The sequence below is a fragment of the Petaurus breviceps genome, unplaced genomic scaffold, assembly GCF_028583685.1.
Source record: "Petaurus breviceps papuanus isolate PSGF00001 unplaced genomic scaffold, PetGlider_PUasm1.0 187, whole genome shotgun sequence".
Classification (NCBI taxonomy): domain Eukaryota; kingdom Metazoa; phylum Chordata; class Mammalia; order Diprotodontia; family Petauridae; genus Petaurus; species Petaurus breviceps.
The window spans coordinates 4,694,328-4,700,265 of record NW_027185799.1 but is presented as its reverse complement, the minus strand read 5'-3'; the positions used below and the strand labels follow the sequence as shown (position 1 = coordinate 4,700,265).

Genomic DNA, 5,938 nt, shown 5'->3' with positions numbered 1-5,938 from the left:
TGTTCAGGCTCTTTTTTTCTTCATGGCTTTCCAATAGACTGATAATTCTTAGATTATCTCTCCTGGATCTGTTCTCCAGGTTACTTGTTTTTCCAATGAGATATTTTACATGTTCTTCTAATTTCCATTCTTTTGTTTTTGTTTGAATGATTCTTGATGCCTCATAGAGTTACTAGCTTCAAATTGACTTACTCTAATTTTTAGTGAATTATTATCCTTGATAAATTTTTGAAGTTCTTTTTCTATCCGTTTAGACTTTGTTTTTAGGTAGTTCTTTTCTACAGTTAGATTTTGTACATATTTTCCAGTTTCATGAATTTTACTTTTTAAGCAACTGTTTTCTTCAGTAATTTTTTTTTCTGTTTTGTCAAGTGTAATATTAATATCATTAGTCATTTTATCTTCTACCTATAGAATTTGACTTTTAAAATCCTTTCTGAGCTCTTATAAGAATGTTTTCTGGACTTGAGACCAGTTCAGATTCCCTGTTGAGGTTTCAGAATTGCATACAATGTCAAAGTGATCTCTTGTGAATTTTGTTCTTCATCCTCACTATAAAAGGAATCAACCATTTGCATTTTTGCTAATTGCTTTTTCCCATTGTTATTGTTTGTTTCCTGGCCTTGGAAGTGAATTTCTGCTTCTGGGGTATAGAGGAATCTGAACCATACTTCTTATGCTGGGAACTAGGGGTCTGCTTATTGTTTTTTGTGTGCGGTGTCTTCTGGGTGTCTAGACTGAGGCTAAGGCCAAGGCTTTCTGAGTTGCCTCAAGGTTACACTGAAGCTCAAAGTATAAGGTTTGGGGGAGCAGTATCCTGGCTACTTCAGGATTCTACCTCCCCACCCCTAGGCTGAAACTCAGGCAAGCTCAGCTGCTGGCCTGCAGAGTGTAGGGGGACAAAGCGACCAGTCTGAGGGGTAATTGCTCTTGCTTTAACCTGCTTAGACCTGGATTGTGGTCTAGGGTGGAGGTTTTGGGGTGTGTGACCAGCTTGCCACAGCTTGTAGAGGCTTCAGAGAGAGCACCTAACTAATAACTCCAGCAGCTGAGAAAACCCCAGCATTTGTAATGATGCTCCCCTGTTTGAGCCTACTGTGGCAAAAAGCCCAAAAATCAAGTAATTTGAGTGGCAACATGACCAGGCAAAGGAAGCAAAGCAAATGGAAGAATACAACATTAGACTCCTATTTTGGGGACACTCCTAGGAATATTATAGCCAGGTTCTAAAATACCAAGATCAAGGTGAGAATATTGCAAGCAGCCAGGAAGAAATTATTTGAATATTGTGGAATCATAATCAGGATAACACAGAATCTGGCAGCTTCTACACTGAGGGATTGAAGGGCTGGGAATATGATATTCCAGAGGTCAAAAGACATGAGATTAAAACCAAGAATCACCTACCCAGCAAAACTGAGTATCATGTTTCAGGGGAAAATATGGTCATTCGGTGGAAAAGAGGACTTTCAAGCATTCTTGATGAAAAAACCAGAGTTGAATAGAAAATGACATTCAGATACTAGAAGCAAGAGAAGCATGAGAAGGTAAACAGGGAAATGAAATCATAAGGAACTTATCAAAGTTGAACTATTTACATTCCTACATGAAAAAACTATAATTGTAACTGATGAAACTTTTCTCAGTATGAAAATAGTTGAAGGGAATAGAAATATGTACATATATATATAATTAAAATAGTATATATTTTATAATATATACATATATTATAATTTTAGCTAAATTAATTTATCTATTTAGTGTCATATAAATACAGCTACTAGAAAATTATTTTGTAGAACTAGAAAAAAATAGTAACAAAATTCATCTGGAAGAACAAAATGTCCAGAATATCAAGGGAACTAATGAAAAGAAATGCTAGGGAAGGTGGCCTAGCCATGCCAGAAGTTAAACTGTATTGTAAAACAGCAGTCATCAATACTACTTGTTACTGGCTGAGGAATAGAGTGGTGGATCAGTGGAATAGATTAGGTACATGAGACACAGAAGTCAATGACAATAGTAATCTACTCTTTGACAAGACCAAATACCCTAGCTTCTGGGAAAATAATTCAGTATTTGGCAAAATCTTCTGGGAAAACTGGAAAATAGTATGACAGAAACTGGCATAGATCAATATCTTACATCATATACCAAAATAACATCTAAGTTTATGCATGATCTAGATATAAAAGCAGAAACTGTAAACAATCTGGGAGAGTAAGGAATAGTTTACCTGTGAGATTTGTGGAGAAGGGAGGAATTTATGACCAAAGAATAGATAGAGAGCATTACAAAATACATAACGGATAATTTTGATGATGTTAAATTGAAAAGTTTTTGTACAAATAAAGGTAATGTAACAAAGATTGGGAGGGAATTGGAAAATTGGGAATGAATTTTTACAACCAGCATCCCTGATAAAGGCCTCATTTCCAAAATATACAAATAAATGGGTCAAATCTATAAGAATACAAGTAATTCCCCAATTGATAAATGGCCAAAGGATATGAAAAGGCAGTTTTCAGAGGAAGAAATTACAGATATCTATGAACATATGAAAAAATAATCTCAATCACTATTGCTTAGAGAAATGCAAATAAAAAAAAAAAAACCTCCATGATACCACACCTCACCAGTTATATTGGATGAGATGACAAAACAGGAAAATGATAAATGCAGGAGAGGATGTGGAAAAATTGGAACACTAATACATTGTTGGTGGAGTTGTGACTTGATCCAACCATTCTGGAGAGCAATTTGGAACTATGTCCAAAGGGCTATAAAAAAGTGCATGCCCATTGACCCAGCAATACCACTTCTAGGGATGAATCCTAAAGAAATCATACAAGTGGGAGGTAGACATGTTTGCACAAAAATATTTATAGCAGCTCTTTACTGGTGGAAAAGAATTGGAAATCAAGGGGAGGACTGTCTATTGGAGAATGGCTAAATAACTTGTGGTATATGAATGTAGTGGAATACTATTGTGCTCTAAAGAAAGGAGAAGCAGACAGACTTCAAAATAACATGGAGTGACTTATATAAACTGATGCTGAGTGAGAAGAGCAGAACAAGGACAACTTTGTACACAGCTACAGACACATCAAATGTGTGATGACTAACTTTGATAGACTGGGCTCTTCTCAGCAATGCAAGCTTATAAGACAACTCTGAAAGACTCATAATGGAAAGGATATCCACATTCAGAGAAAAGAACTGTGGAGTTCAAATGCAGATTGAAGCAAACTATTTGTTCTCTCTTTTGTGTTTAGTATTAATTCATTTCTTCTTTCTCATTGTTCACTTCATTGGTTATAATTCTTCTTTACAACTTGAGTAATGCTTAATGTGAAGATATTTGTGGAGCCTATATTGGATTGCATGCCACCAGGGTTGGGGGGGGAGGGGAAGGAGGAAGGAGAAAGAGGGGGAGAAAATTTGGAACTCAAGGGATTGTGGAACTGAATATCTTAAACTAAAAGTAGATAAATAAATTATATATATATATATATATATATATATATATATATATATTTTTTTTTAAATAGCTGCTTAGGGATAGCTAGGTGTTGCAGTGAATAGAGCACTGTCCCTGGAGTCAGGATAACCTGAGTTCACATCCGACATCAGACACTGAACACAAAAATACTAGCCGTGTGACCTTGGCAAGTCACTTAATCCCAATTTTCCGGCCTTCCACCCTCCAAAAAGCAAAAAATAAATAAAATAAAATAACCTTTTATTGTTAAATAACCTGAAATCTTTTCTTAGGAGGTTTCTATAGGTCAAAGAGGCTTATTGAACCCTTGAACACAGACACAGGTCTTATCAGTTGTTTTTGTTTGTTTGTTTTGCACTGAATAAAGTGACTTTATGGATGGTATACAACACAGGGCTCTAGTCTTTCCCCCCTACTATAGGGGTGCTTTGGGTTAAGTATATGAATGAGATATAGGATCACTAGTATAGGAATGTAGGTTAGGAATACAGGCTCCCCAGTTGTGGATCTCCTTTTTTTGGCTTGGAATGAAATTTCATGGGCTTTCCACTTTACTCCTTGGAGGCCATTTAAACCATGAGGTCTACCACATTGTTGCTATAACCATACTCATTGTCATGCCAAAAAAGCTTAACAAAATTGTCACTGAGGGCAATTCCAGTGCCAACATCAAAGGTAGAAGAGTAGGTGTTGCTGTTAAAGTCATAATATACAACCTGAACCTCTATGTAGCCCAAGATGATTACTTCACCACTTTCTTGATATCATCATATTTGGCAGGTTCCCCAGAACACAAATCAGATCCACAACAGATACACTGGGAGTAGGAACATGGAAGGCCATGCCTGTGAGCTTCCTATTCCACTCAGGTATGACCTTGCCTACAGCCTTAGTAGCACCGATGGAAGCAAGGAAATGTTTTGGGCAGCACTATGCCCATTATGCCACAGCTTACCAAAGGGGCCATCTACTGTCTTCTGGGTAGCAGTAATTGCATGGATTGTAGTCATTAATCCTTCCACAATGCCACAGTTTTCAGGAATGACCTTGACCAAGGGAGCAAAGCAGTTGGTAATGCAGGATGCATTGCTGACAATCTTAAGGGAATTATCATATTTCACATGGGTCACTCCCATCACAAATATTGGTGCATCAGCAGAAGGAGTAGAGATGATGACCTGTTTGGATCCACCCTTCAAGAGAGTCCCAGGCTTTTCCATGATGTAAAGACTCCAGTGGACTTTCCAACATACTCTCCTTTAGCATCTCCCCCATTTAATGTTGGTGGGATCCACCTCTTGGAAGATGGCTATGGCTTTTCCATTGATTACCAGCTTCCCATATTCAACCTTGACAGTGCTCTTGAACTTCCCATGGGTGGAATCATATTAAACATATAAACCATGTAGTTGAGGCCAATGAAGGGGTCATTGATGACCATGATGTCTACTCCACCTGAAGTGAATGTAGCCCTGGTCACCAGACACCCAATATGGTCAAATTGGTTGACTCCAAACTTTACCATCTTGTTTTAGGGATGTGACTGAAGCAGCAGAACCTGGCACTGAGCTTGGGGGAAAAGCCAAAAACCCTTGTCATAAACACAAGGACACATAGACACAGACATAGAGCTATGAAGAGACATCTGAAAGAAATGAAAGCACAGGTGACCCAAAGAACAATGGAAAGAACCACTTCAATCACAACCTTCTCTCATAATGAGGAAGAGATCACCTATGACTCTGAGCTGTGTGCTTCCCCTGTGTCCTGTGGGACTGTGTCCCACCCCCATGTGCTTCCATACTGGCTCTCAAATACACATCTAGGGGAGCAACCTTTGTGAAGACATTACCTGGCAAAGACTTTGGCACGTAATGCATCCCTTGCCTCTGCAGCAGACATAGCTATTGAAAACTCAGAAGTGTCTCTTCACCAAAGATCATGGCAGTATTGAAGAATTTGATAAAAGAAACATATTCATTTATCAACAAAAATTCCATCAGATGTGCTACTTTTTTGCCACTGAGCCCTTGGGGCTATAGGACCTTTCCATTTGTCCTGTAGCTATAGTTATCTATAATGATATTGATATAAACATCTATATGTGTTGATATACAGATACAGATATTATCTCCCCCATTATTATCTGAGTTGATTCTATTTCTATTCCCAATGTGTAAGAAAGCACTTTGCACAATAATAAACACTTAGGTTTTTAAATCATTCAATCTTTTATTCCTATGAGAAGTGCTATAAAATTCCTCACAAAGGAACTGTCTGGCTACCAAAAAAAAATGGGCAAATCATGCAACAGATTCAAGAGCTATTAGGGAACCAGAATGTTGCAGTATTCATAACCATGAAACATTAAATGAATTTAAGGTAGTCTTTCAGTGTTTAGGTCTCCAATAATGGGAAATTCATTATCCCTGAAGG

General features: G+C 37.6%; 1 pseudogene; it reads right to left on the bottom strand.

The window, feature by feature from the left end:
• Positions 1-4,071: 4,071 nt before the first annotated feature.
• LOC138163044 (glyceraldehyde-3-phosphate dehydrogenase pseudogene) lies at positions 4,072-5,470 on the bottom strand (annotated as a pseudogene).
• Positions 5,471-5,938: the final 468 nt, after the last annotated feature.